The sequence below is a fragment of the Equus caballus genome, chromosome 10 (assembly GCF_041296265.1).
Source record: "Equus caballus isolate H_3958 breed thoroughbred chromosome 10, TB-T2T, whole genome shotgun sequence".
NCBI lineage: Eukaryota > Metazoa > Chordata > Mammalia > Perissodactyla > Equidae > Equus > Equus caballus.
In genome coordinates this window covers 26,782,743-26,797,376 of record NC_091693.1, presented here as the reverse complement: position 1 = coordinate 26,797,376, position 14,634 = coordinate 26,782,743, and the positions used below count along the sequence as shown (strand labels likewise).

Here is a 14,634-nt window from a genome sequence, read left to right as displayed (position 1 = left end):
AATTTAAGAAGATTGAAATCATATCTACCTTCTTTGACCATAATGCTATGAAACTAGAAATCAAATGCAAGAAAAAATCAGGGAAAGGAACAAAAATGTGGAGACTAAACAACATGCTACTGAACAACCAATGGGTTGTTGAAGAAATAAAAGGAGAAATAAAAAAATATTTGGAGACAAATGAGAACGAAAATACACCATACCAACTCATGTGAGATGCGGCAAAAGCGGCCCTAAGAGGGCAATTTATAGCAACACAGGCCCACGTTAGCAAATAAGAGAAAGCTCAAATAAACAATCTTAAACTACACCTAACAGAATCAGAAAAAGAAGAAAAAAGCCCAACCTCAGCAGAAGGAGGAAATAATAAAAATTAGAGCAGAAATAAATGAAATTGAAACAAAAAACAATGTAGAAAGGATCAAAGAAACAAGGGGCTGGTTCTTTGAGTAGACGAACAAAATTGACAAACCCTTAGCTGGACTCACTAGGAAAAAAAGAGAGAAGGCTCAAATAAATAAAATTAGAAATGAAAGAGGAGAAATTACAATGGATACCACAGAAATACCAGATATTATAAGAGAATATTATGAAAAACGATATGTCAACAAACTAGACCAATCTAGAAGAAATGGATAAATTCTTAGACTCTTACAATCTCCACAAAATGAATCAAGAAGTAGTAGAGAAATCTGAATAGACCAATCACAAGTAAATCGATTGAAACAGTAATCAAAAACCTCCCCAAAAATAAAATTTCAGGACCAGAAGCCTTCTCAGGAAAATTCTACCAAACATTCAAAGACAATTTATTACCTATTCTTCTCAAACTCTTCCAAAAAATTGAGGAAGACAGAAAAATTCCTAACACATACTATGAGGCCAACATCACCATTACCAAACCAAGACAAGGACAGCACAAAGAAGGAAAATTACAGGCCAATACTGCTGATGAACATAGATGTAAAAATCCTCAAGAAAATACTGGCAAATCGAATACAGCAATAGATTAAAAAGACCATACACCATGATGAAGCGAGATTGATACCAGGGACACAGGGATGGTTCAACATTCACAAATCAATCAATCAATGTAACATACCACATTAACAAAATGAGGAACAAAAACCACAATCATCTCAATAGACACAGAGAAAGCATTTGACAAGATCCAACAGCCATTTATCATAACAACTCTTAACAAAATAGAGGGAAAAAGAAATTACCTCAACATAATAAAGACCATATATGACAAACCCACAGCCAACATCATACTCAATGGGGAAAAACTGAAGGTCACTTCTCTAACAGAAACAAGACAAGGGTGCCCACTCTCACCACACTCTTATTCACCATAGTACTGCAGGTTTTGGCCAGAGCAACTAGGCAAGGAAAAAAAAAGGCAACGAAGAAGTGAAACTCTCGCTGTTTGCAGACATGATTTTATATATAGAAAACTCTAAAGAATCCATTGGAAAACTATTAGAAATAATCAACAATTACAGCAAAATTGCAGGGTACAAAGTCAACTTACAAAAATCAGTGGCATTCTATACTCTGATAACCAACTAACAGAACAAAAACTCAAGAATACAATCCTATTTACAGTTGTAACAAAAATAACAAAATATCTAGGGATAAATTTTTTTTGAGGAAATTAGCCTTGAGCTAACATCTACTGCTAATCCTCTTTTTGCTGAGGAAGATTGGCCCTGAGCTAACATCTATGCCCATCTTCCTCTATTTTATATGTGGGGCACCTACCACAACATGGCTTGATAAGCACTATGTAGGTCCACACCTGGGAACTGAACCAAGAACACTGGGCTGCCAAAGTGGAATGTGTGAACTTAACCGCTGCACTTCCAGGCTGGCTCCTAGGAATAAATTTAACCAAGGAGGTGAAAGACCTATACAATGAAAACTAAAAGACATTACTGAAAGAAATCGATAATGACATAAAGAAATAGAAAGATATTCCATGCATGTGGATTGGAAAAATAAACATAGTTAAAATGTCCATACTCCCTAAAGCAATCTATAGATTCAAATGCAACCCCAATCAGAATCCCAATGACACTCTTCACAGAAGTAGAACAAAAAATCTTAAAATTCATATGAGGCAGCAAAAGACCCTGAGTAGCCAAAGCAATCCTGAGAAACAACAACACAGCTGGCAGCATCATAATCCCTGACTTCAAAGTCTATTACAAAGGTATAGTAATCAAAACAGCATGGTACTGGTAGAAGAACAGACACACAGATCAATGGGACAGAATTGAAAGCCAAGAAATAAAACCGCACATCTATGGACAGCTCATCTTCGACAAAGGAGCCAAGAACATACAATGGACAAAGGAAAGCCTCTTCAATAAATGGTGCTGGGAAAACTGGACAGCCACATGCAAAAGAATGAAAGTAGACCATTATCTTTCCCCATGCACAAAAACAGACTCAAAATGGACCGAAAACTTGAAGGTAAGACCTGAAACCATAAAACTTCTGGAAGAAAATATAGGTGGTACACTCTTTGACATTGAACTTAAAAGGATCTTTTCGAAGACCATTTCTACTTGGACAAGGGAAATAAAAGAAAAAATAAACAAGTGGGACTTCATCAGACTAAAGAACTTCTGCAAGGCAGAGGAAACCAGGATCAAAATGAAAAAACGACCCACCAACTGGGAGAAAATATTTGTAAATCATATATCCAACAAGAAGTTAATGTCCATAACATATAAAGAACTCACACAACTAAACAAGAAAAAAATAACCCAATCAAAAAGTGGACAGAGGATATGAAAGACATTTTTCCAGAGAAGATATACAGATGGCCAACAGGCACATGAAAACATGCTCAACGTCACTAATTGTCAGGGAAATGCAAATCAAAACTACACTTGGATTATCACCTTATGCCTGTTAGAATGGCTATAAACACCAAGAAAAAAATAACAAATGTTGGAGAGGTTGTGGAGAAAAGGGAACCCTAATCCACTGCTGGTGGGAATGTAAACTGGTGCAGCCACTATGGAAAACAGTATGGAGATTTTTCAAAAAATTAAAAATAGAAATACGGTATGACCCAGTTATCCCACTACTGGGTATCTACCCAAAGAACTTGAAATCGACAATACAAAGAGATAACTTATGTACCTCTATGTTCACTGCAGCACTATTCACAATAGCCAAGACGTGGAAGCAACCCAAGTGCCCACTGACTCATGATTGGATAAAGAAGATGTGGTGTATATATATACAATGGAATACTACTCAGCCATAAAAAAATACAAAATCGTACCATTCGCAACCACATGGATGGACCTTGATTATTTTAAGCAAAATAAGGCAGACAGAGAAAGACAAACAGCATATGATTTCACTTATTTGTGGAAGATAAACAAACTTATGGACAAAGAGAACAGTTTAGTGGTTACCAGGGGGAAGGGGTGGGCACAAGGGGTGAAGGGGCACATTTATATGGTGTCTGACAAATAATAATGTACAACTGAAATTTCACAATGCTATAAACTATTATGACCACAATCAAAAAAACTGAACAATGTATTTTTTAACATGAGGTAACAACAATCATCCCATGTAGTCTGACATTTAGCTTCCAAGACAATCCCAACGGAGATATTCCAAAGTGAGGGGCCAGCCCGGTGGTTAAGTGCACACGTTCCGCTTCTCGGCGGCCCGGGTTCACTGGTTCGGATCCTGGGTGCGGACATGGCATCGCTTGGCAAGCCATGCTGTGGTAGGCGTCCCAAATATAAAGTAGAGGAAGGTGGGCACGGATGTTAGCTCAGGGCCAGCCTTCCTCAGCAAAAGGAGGAGGATGGGCAGCAGTTAGCTCAGGGCTAATCTTCCTCAAAAAAAAAAAAAAAAAAAGTGCCCTGCGAATATTTTTGGCAATAAAGCCGTTGGGGTAAACGTGAAATCCACATGGAGCTGCACCTACAGATCATCTTCATCCCCCTGGTAAGTCCTGACCACTTGTCTTTATAGCAACATGACATATTCTCATCAGAGTAAACAATGAGATTCCTTATCTACGTTTGTTTTGTGGAGTTTATCATGAATTTAACTTGAATGTGTTTTACTGTTTGTTTGAGCCCTAACTCAACACCTAGAAAACTTCTGAGGTGGACCTGGAGAAGACTCTCAAGTGAAGACTGAAAAACGTGAAAAACCCAGTCAGAGGAAAGAATTAGGATTCACCAGGGAAGACCGCACAGCTACACGATCACCATCATGCCTCAGAGAAAATGTAGAAAAAATAAACATGTACATTGGGATTAAGAAAAAGAGCGTGTTGGATGTTTAAAATAGCAGAAAGAAAGGACTTGGTGTTTTTTTAAACTTAACTGAAGCCTTCTCTCACCACTTACCTCACATGGTACTGGAAGTCCTAGCCAGAGCAATCACACAAGACAAAAGAATAAAAGGCGTCCAAATGGGAAAGAAAAAAGTAAAATTGTCATTATCTGCAGACGTGATTTTATATATTGAAAATCCCAAAGACTAAACTAAGAAACTGTTGAATTTAATCAATGACTTCAGTGAAGTTGCAGGATATAAAATCAATACACACAAATCAGTTGCATTTCTATACACTAACAATGAAGCACCTGAAAAAAGAACGAAGAAAACTATCCCATTCAAAATAGCATCAAAAACAATAAAAGACCTAGGAATAAATTTAAACAAGTAGGTGAAAGATCTGTACCATGAAAATTATAAGACTTTGTTGAAAGAAATGGAAGACACAAGTAAAATGGAAACATATCCTGTGTTCATGGGTCAGAAGAATATCGTTAATATGTCCATACTACCCAAAGCTATCTAGTGATGCAACACAATCCCTATCAAAAATCCAACAGAATTTTTCACAGGAATAGAAAAAATAGTCCTAAAATTTGTATGGAACAACAAAAGACCCCGAATCATGAAAACAGTAAAATAGGACCTATCTTATACCACTTACAAAAATTAACTTGAAATAGACCTAAGAATTAAACATAAGACCTGATACCATAAAACTCCTAGAAGAAAACTTAGGGAAGAAGCTCCACAACACTGGTCTTGGCAACAATCTTTTGGATATGACACCAAAAGCACAAACAAAAGAAAAAATCAACACGTGGGACTACGTGAAACTGCAAAGCTTCTGCACAGCAGAAGATACAATTAACAAAATAAAAACGCAACCTATAGAAGGGGGGAGAATATTTACGAACCATGTATCAGATAAGGGGTTAACATTCAAAATTTATAAAGAATTCATAAAACTCAATAGCAAAACAAATTAAATTAGAAAATGGGCAGACGAAGTAAATAGACACTTTTCCGAAGAAGACATACATGTGGCCAACAGTACATGAATAGGTGCTCAGTAGCACTAATCATCATGGAAATGCAAATAAAAAGCACAATGAAATGTCACCTCACACTTGTCAGAATGGCTATCATCACATGGGTTTCTCAGGGCCACCTGAAAGAGGCCCTGAATGCAGTTCTTTTTCTGCTACATCTACTCCTTGTCTTCCTCCTCCGTTATGCCTTTTTCTTTACTATCCCTGTGACTGCTTTTCACTGCATGCTAAGGGAGGAGCTATAGCTGAATTTGTAATTGCACAATAGCCACTGGTTCTCTCTCCCTTAGGAAGTTTTGGATGTACAGTGAGGTCCCAGGTTGTCAATTTCCAATATGACTCTCTCTTTTTTTTTTTTAAAGATTTAATTTTTTTTCCTTTTTCTCCCCAAAGCCCCCCAGTACATAGTAGTATATTCTTAGTTGTGGGTCCTTCTAGTTGTGGCATGTGGGATGCCGCCTCAGCATGGCTCGATGAGCGGTGCCATGTCTGTGCCCCGGATTCGAACTGATGAAACACTGATCCACCTGCAGCGGAGCACACGAACTTAACCACTCAGCCACGGGGCCAGCCCCCAATATGACTCTTTAAATGACAAAAGTGATGATCTGCCCCAGAAGATTTTCTCACAGCGATGACACTTATGGGGTTTCTCTTTGGTAAAATGTCTCAGGTGCCAAGTTAAGGTGTTTCCTATGGCCACAAGATTTTCCTCAGGAGTTGCATTCAAAAGATCTCTCCCCAGTATCAGTTCTCTGATAACGACATAGGTAAGTTCACTTGCAAAATGCTTTCCGACGCTTCCTACGCTTTGAAGTGTAAGAGACCCTGAGTATGAAGACTCCAAGGCTGGGTGAGGCACGGATGAAGGCTGAAGGCCTGTCCATGCACTATATTTGCTGGGTTTCTTCCCAGTGTGACTCCTCAGGCATTGAGGAGTTAGGGAAGAGCACTTACAAAACGCTCTCTGATATTCTTTACACTCTAAAGGTTTTCCTCCAGCATGGATCCTGCTATGCCAGAAAAAGAAGAAAGGGTGAATAAAGGCCTTTCCACTCAGGGCTTCTCTCCCGTGAGAACCCTCACATGATGAGTGAAAAAAACACTGTCACAACAGGCTTACCCACATGTTTTGCACTCGAAGAGACTTTCTCTAGAGTGGGAAATATTATTTTGGACAAAAGCAGAGCTGTCACAGGAGACTTTCCCATGTTCTTTGCACTCCTGAGGCTTCTCCCCAGTGTCAATATGCTGGTGCTGCATGAGGTCTGACGTGGTTGAAGGCCTTCCCACACTGGAGGCACTCATATGGCTTTGCCGAGTGTAAATCCTCACATGTTGACTGAGGTCCGCCTGCTTGACAAAGCCTTTCTCACGTGCACTGCCGTCACAGGGCTTCACGTCAGCCCAGTCTGCTGATGTCGAACAACAAGCCAACGTTTGCTCAACCCTTGCCCGCATTCCTTCCACTTGTGGAGATTCTTCCCTGCATGGACCATGGAAGCTGCACCTGGTCCATGGGAGTTCTGTTCACGAAAAGCATCCCCTGGAGCCTCGCTACTATGACCATCTCGAGTAGGGGTTATCACCTGTCCCCACACCACTGCGTTCAGAGCGCGTCTTCCCGGGGAGACTCTCCTTGTGGGATAACTTGTGGGAAACTGTCCTGGGCTCAAGCGCCCTTCCTGCATCTGGCCCTCTTTGTTCCCTGGCTCACCCCGACCAGGAGTCCCTTGAGACTGTGAGTGAACTGCCCCTGGAACGAGGCTCCTTCCAATAAGGGCAGCTGAGAGGTGGGAGGCTTTATGGTCTCAGGTTGTACTTTCTCGCCTAACAGAATCCGCTACACAAAAGGGCCCGTCAGTGACGCCAGCACAGAAAGGCCTCCCCACACTCAGTGCTCTGTGTGGCTTCTCCCCACTGTGAGGGGCCTGGTGCTGGACAAATCCAGAGTCAACCAGGAAGCTCTTGGGACCCACCCTGTGAGTGAAGGCCTTCTCTGACACGTGGGTGTGTAGCTCTTCATGTGGCCTTCAATGGAGCTCTGCAACGAGGCCTGGCCCTTCTCCCTTCTGAGGAATTTCTCTCCACTCTGCTGCTTCTGCACCTGGTCAAGGTTTACACTGAACCAGAAGTCTCTCCAAATCATTCATACGGTGGTGTACGGGTGCTGCCACATGGTGTCCCTGTGGCTCAGCCAGGTGCAAAAGTGTCTTTCAAGACCAGGCTGCACATGTCACAGGGCTGAGCCATCTGGGTGGAAGGACCCACCCTGGGAGTTCTTGTCTGTGACACACCCACAGAAAGACCCTGCTCAGAAGGTGGATCCTCATCCTCCACTCCTGCCAACAAGCTGATGGAAGATAAATGCCGGTGAAGCGAGTGTCTAACTGGTGGCAAATGGCATCCCATAACCAATGTGTGTCTGATACGACCAGGGATTAGCCCGTGGCACTTTGGCAGAACACAGGAGCTAAAATCAGCACAAGGAAGGGCTGCTGTGTACCGTGGGCCTCTAAAGGTCACAGAATGGAGCAGACGTCACAGGGCAAAAGGGACAAGGACGGGGTACAGTGTAAGGAGGAGGAGCACAGTCGCCAAATCACTCCTCCACCAACTGTTTCCTGCCAAGGCCTTGGTTCCTTGTCACACATGAGTGCTGTGCAAAAGGGTCTGTCCAGGGCAGAAAAACCTGCCTGGATGGAATACTTAAGTGTTCAAGGAAAATTTAAGGATATATGTGTCTCATGACATGTTGAATGAAAGCCAATGCTGTAGAGACCTGCATGGAGGATTCAGAGAAGAAGAGGTGAATTGTGGAGACTAGAAGGGTGGGGGACTAACGGGGACCTGGGTCAGAGTGGAAAAGAAAAGTGAGCAAAGCATCAAAGAACGAGGAAGGACAGTGTAGGATGACATTAGCCCCTGGCGTTGACCCCAAAACACCAGTAAACACAGGACAAGTTACTGGTGTAATGTGAAGCCAGCCCTGATGTGACCATTCCCAAAGTTTCTACTCACCAGGCCTCATCCAGGTCTTCTTTGCTGTGGCTGAGGCTGTGTCTACCTGGGCTCCCCACCTCTGGCTCCATTTGGATAACTACATGAGACCTGGACAATGAAAATCCTATGGGGAAAGAAGAGTTGGTGACTGGTCAGCAGTGACTTAGGGAGACCCTTTCCACAGAGAGGAAAATTAAATATTAAACAAAGAATCTTGGAAGAGGGTCTTGCAGGAACAACTCAGTGTTCTTCACAAGCAGTGACCATGTCAGTGCCTGCAATTTCTGGAAACTTTAAGCACCAAGAAATGTCAATTAGATGAAGAGGGCAGAGCCTTCTGCCTGTATTCAACTGGCCACAACTCATATGGTCCCAAATTAAGTGGAAGGAAATTTGGAACATGCTGTCAGCCCAGGTGTCCAAAACAAGAAAATGGGACTGGTAAGCATCCAGTCAGTTTATGTCAAATCTATCAATTTGGTCACCACATATTTCATTATTTCCCCTGTGTATTCTACACTGCCACCCTTTTAGTATTCCAACAACACAAAATACCATCTAATCACTGAGCCCATCTCACTGTTACAATCTCTAGGGTGTCTTGTCCTTTGCATTATGTTCAAATACTTTTCCTTAACACCAGGACATTATTAACACAAAATACATCCTCTCTACTCACACCCCATATATAGTGGGTCAGGGACATAAGAGAAGGACATACTGAAAGTGCCAAAGGAATAACCACCAACATACATTCTATACTCAACAAGAGTGTTTTTCAAGAAAGAGCACGAAATAAGACTATAAGAGGCCAAAAATGAGAACTGTGGTAGAAAACTAACCCACACAAAGTGAATCCTAAAGTTTTCACTTAAGTCCGAAGGAAAGTGATCCCAGTGAAAGGTCTGCAGCAATAGAAGGAAGGAAGATCCAAGAGAAGGATGCGTCTGTGGATTAATTTTCATTACCTGCATAAAACATCAACAGTGTCTCCTGCCGAGCAGAGTGAGAGAATCACCTCTCATGCAATCCTCAATAATACCCCTTATCTTGTGCAAGAGAGTGAAGGTATTAATTCTATACTCCGTTATGTTAAAGACGTGTTATCATTTTTAGCCTAAACATTAATAAAATAGGATGTACATTCACAATTAAAAGCAAAGTTTAGAATGTAAATATACAGATTTTTAAAACGAAGTACAAGAAACAGAAATGAAGGAAAAACAAGAAGATACATTTTCATGCTCATCACTAATCATCAGGGAAATGCAAATCAAAACCACAATGACATATCACCTCATATCTGTCAGGATTGCTATAATCAAAAAAGCAAAATACAAGTCTTGGTAAGGATGTGAGAAACTGGAACCCTTGCACACTGTTGGTGGGAACAGCAAAATGGTGCAGCTGCTATGGAAAACAGTATAGCTGCCTCAAAAAACTAAAAGTAGAACTACGACATGATCCAGTATTCCCACTTCTGTGTACATATCCAGAAAAACTGAAATCAGGACCTGGAAGAGATATTAGCAGTTCCATGTTCACTACAGCACTATTCACAATAGCAAAGATGACCTAATGCTCTAAATGCCCACCAACAGAGGAACAGAAGATGAAAACATGATATATACATAAAATAGAGTATTATTCAGCCTTTAAAAAGAAGTAAATTTTGCAACATGTGACAACATGGATGCACCTGGAAGATATTATGCTAAGTTAAATGAGCCATAGAAAGACAAGTACTACATGATTCCACTTATATAAGGAATATAAAATAGTCAAACTCATATAATCAAAGACTGGAATGGTGGTTGCCAGGAGCTGAGGGGAAGAGGAAATGAGGAGTTACTAATAAATGGGCATAAAGTTTCAGTTAAGTAGCATGAATAGGCTCTAGAGCTCTGCTGTACATCATTGTACTCATACGCAATAATAATGCATTGCAAACATAACATTGGTTAGATCTCTGTTAAGTGTTCTTACAAACAAATAGTGGTTGCCACAGGAGAGGAAAGTGGGAAAGGTGGGTATGTAGGTGGAACACAGGGGATTATTAAAGCAGTGAAACTACTCTGTATCATACTGGAATAGTGGTAATATTCCAATATCTGTCAAAACCCATAGAATGAAGAACACAGAGAATGAACCCGAATGTAATCTGTGGACTTTAGTTAGTAATCATCCTTTGGCTCATCAGTTCTAAGAAAATGTGTCACACTAAAACAAGATGCCTTATCAGGAAACTTCAGGTCTGGGGATGGTGGTTGTGAAGGGGAATATGGGAACTCTGTACTCTCTGCTGCACTTCTCCGTAAACTTAAACCTGCTAAAAAAATAAAAGTTGATTTACAAAATGTTAATCATTCACCAACTCTGACCCTGCCATTCCGTTCCCAGGTATTTAACAAAGAAAAGTAAAATAGACATGATCACTGCAGCCCAAGATGCTCCTGTGAGGTGTACACATCACCTCACACCTGCTTCCCAAAGTTTAGTAATTAGAAGGACTTACAGTGATACGCTTACATTTAACTTGCTTTTCTTTAATACTAATGAATTTGAACATCCTTTTGTAGTCTTGATAGCCACCTGGTTTTCCTCTATTGGTGATACAATCATACTTTAGTTCATTTGCAGGGACTTTGATAACATATTCTGAAATAGGAATCTAAATCTTATTTGTCTAATGCTGAGCAAATGCAGATATTTTAAACGTCTTTTCTCAATCCTGCAACTCTATCTAAATTCTGACTGTCATGAGCTTTATGGAACACAAAGTTAAATTTAGATGTAACTACTCAATTCTTCACCTAATATATGTTACACTATGGAATTAAAAAGAATACCACTGGAGATTAAAATCTTGGAGGGGTTCCCAGATTTCTAACACTACTTTCTTTCCTTTTCCTATATCATACTCCCTGTGGACTTTTCTCAAGTGAGCCAACTGGTTTGAGGATTTCATGAGATGGTGCTTGTGAAAGACCCTAACACAAAACATGTCATATAATACATAGTTAATAAAAATCAAATAATCTCCTCTTTTCCTTCTGCATATTATCTGCCCTTTATTTTCTCTTTTTCTTCTATCTCCTCATCTTTCAACTCCTGCTGTTTCCATTCTATCCTTTTATCTAAAGGTGGGGGGGGGGGGGGACTAAGGATCCCATCCCCAATGGTAATGATTTCTTGGATATGACACCAAAAGCACATACAACAGAAGTGAAAATAGATACATTGGACTACAGTAAAAGAGAAAACTTATGTACATTTAAAGAAAAAAACCCAACACAGTGAAAAAGCAAACTCCAGAGTGAGAAAATGTTTGCAAATCATGTACCTGATAAGGGGACAACCTCAGAATATACAAGGACTCCTAAATGTAAACAACAAAATAATTCAACTTAAAAATAGGCAATGGATCTGAACAGGCATTTCACCAAAGATGATACAAAAAGGGCAACAAGCACAGAGAAAGATGCTCAACACTACTAACCATGAGGAAAATGCAAATCTAAACTACAATGAGACACCACCACACACACATTAGGATAGCCAATATCAAAAAACAAAAACTAAGAAGTTTAGGCAAGGATTTGGAGAAATTGGAACTCTGTGCAACGTTGGTGGGAATATAAAATGGCACAGCCATTATGGAAAACAGTTCCCCCAAAAAACTAAAAGCTGAATTACCATATGAACCAGCAATTCCATTTCTGGGGATGTACTTATAAAGAATTGAATGCAGGGTCTCAAAGAGATATCACTACACTTATGCTGGTAATATTATGCACAAAAGCCAAACAGTAGAAGCAAACTCATAAATCCTTTTCTAGTGCGAAGCCTCCAATGCCTAGGAGTGTGGAGCTGCATCTTCTAAGAACTTTAATAAATGGCTAAACTCCTAAGGACTTTCTCTGATGTATACTGAGATTAGAGCTGGCCCTAAAAAACTGGCCATATTTTCAGCACACATAAGGCCTTTCTCCAGCAAAACTCCCCTATCTTTAATGAGACTGGCATTGCAACTAATAAATTTCCCCATTCACTGCACTCATAAGGCTTCTATCCAGTGTGGATTTTCTGGTGCTTAACAAGTTTGTGTTTGGGGATGAAGCCTTTCCCACATTCACTAGACACATAAGGCCTTTGTAGAGTGTGAATTTTCCGATGTTTATTGAGGCTGGAGTTACATCCAAAGTATTTCCCACATTCACTGCACTCATAAGGCATTTGCCCAGTGTGAATTCTCTGACATTCAATGAGTATGGAACTGCATTTAAAGAATTCGCCATATTCACTGCAGTGATAAGGCCCTTCTCCACTGTGAACTCTCTGCTGTTTAATGAGACAGGAGTTGCATGTAAAGAATTTCCCACATTCTCTATACTCTTAAGACTTTTCTGCAGTGTAGATTTTCTGATGCCCAACAAGTGTATTTTTTGCTGTTGAAACCTTTATCACATTTCACTGCACTCATGAGGCCATTCTCCAGTGTGGATTATCTGATTCTGAAGGAGCTGCAACTTTCTTTCTTTCTTTTTCTTTTTTTGAGGAAGACTAGCCCTGAGCTAACTGCCAGTCCTCCTCTTTTTGCTGAAGAAGCCTGGACCTGAGCTAACATCTGTGCCCATCTTCCTTTACTTTATATGTGGGACACCTACCACAGCATGGTGTGCCAAGCAGTGCCATGTCCGCACCCGGGATCCGAACCGGCAAACCCTGGGCCGCCGAGGAGTAGAATGTGCGAACTTAACCACTGCACCACTGGGCTGGCCCCAGAGCTGCAACTTTCTAATGACGGCCTTTCTCCACTATGCATTCTCCATTTATTGCAACTGGAGAAGCATCTAAAGAATATCCTGCATCCTCTGCACTCTTAAGGCCTTTCTCTAGAGGGAAGTCTCTGATGTTTAATGAGACTTGAAATGTCTGTAGACTGTCCTGCATTCACTGTACTCATAAGGTCTTTTTCCAGTGTGAAGTCTCTGATGTGTACTGACGTTAGAGATGTACCTAAAGAATTTCCCACATTCTGTTACACGGATAAGGCCTTTCTCCCGTGTGAATTCTCTAATGATTCATGAGAATGGAGTTGGATGTGAAGACTTTCCCACATTCACTATACTCATAAGGCTGTTCTCCACTGTGGATTATCTGATGCTCAAGGAGTTGGTGTGTTGTAATGAAACCATTCCCACACTTACTGCAAGCACAAGGCCTTTGTCCAGTGTGAATTCTTCCAAGTCTAACAAGACTGGAGTTGTATTTAAAGACTTTTCCACATTCACTGCACTCATAAGCCCTTCTCCACTGTGAATTCTCCAGTGTTTAATAAGACTGGAGTTATGCCTAAGTAATCCCCCACACTGGTTGCACTTAAAAACTTTTTCTATGTTGTGATTTCTCTGATGTTTAACAAGATCAGAATCGTGACTAGAAATGTCCCACTTTTGGTGAACTCATAAGGTCTACTTCCAGTGTGGAGTTTCTCTTGCTCCTCAAGTATATCATGTGACTGATGGCTTTCCCACACTGAAAGCACTTGTAACCATTCTGTCCACTTTGAAAGGTCTCCTTGCACTCGGTGTCCCGTGTGGCTTCCCCTCACTGTGAGGGGGGCCAGGGCTGGAAGGTGGAAGCCCTTCCTACCTTCAGTGCACATAAAGGTCCTTTCTGTCATGTGAACTCCATTGTCCATGACAAAGGAAGGATTCCTGCTGCCCTTTATGTAAATAGTATCACTAGTCTGCATTGGATGCTGGTGCAGTCTTGCCCCATAACTGTATAGCCCTTGACCAGAGTGTGTTATGTCATGCTCAGCCAGGTACAAAGCGTGTTTCAAGACTGGGCCACACTTATCACATGGCTGGGCCTTCTGGGTGAATGGATCTGGCTTCGGAGTGCTGACTTGTGACAATCCCAAAGAAACACCTTGCTGAAAAGGTGTCTCTTCATGCAAGGCTCCATTCCACCTACCTGTAAGCAGAGAGATGCTGGTGAAGTGCATGCTGACTTTGGTGGCAGGAGGCAGCCCAATTAATGAGTGTCAGTCAGATCCACGAATAAGTCCAAGGAATTGGTGAATGACAATGAGGACTAGAACCAACGAAAGGAAGGCTTTCAGTGCAGAGCTGGGCCTGGGAAGCTCGCATGAAGGGAAGGAAGCAAGGAAGGCATACAGTGAAGGGAGAGACAGGGTCCCTAACTCACTCTTCTGCAAACAGCTTTCAACAAGGCCAAGGCTGCT

General features: G+C 41.1%; 1 long non-coding RNA gene and 1 other non-coding gene across 2 annotated transcripts; both read right to left on the bottom strand.

Annotated features, from left to right (window-relative positions):
* Positions 1–6,549: 6,549 nt before the first annotated feature.
* Positions 6,550–14,279, bottom strand: LOC138915776 (uncharacterized). The gene is made up of 2 exons (XR_011422047.1): positions 8,400–14,279; positions 6,550–7,731 (listed from the first exon to the last, which is right to left on the bottom strand). It is a non-coding gene; the product is annotated as an uncharacterized lncRNA (long non-coding RNA).
* MIR9089-2 (microRNA mir-9089-2) lies at positions 7,621–7,735 on the bottom strand. Its single transcript, NR_128120.1, has one exon. It is a non-coding gene; the product is annotated as a microRNA mir-9089-2 (primary transcript).
* Positions 14,280–14,634: the final 355 nt, after the last annotated feature.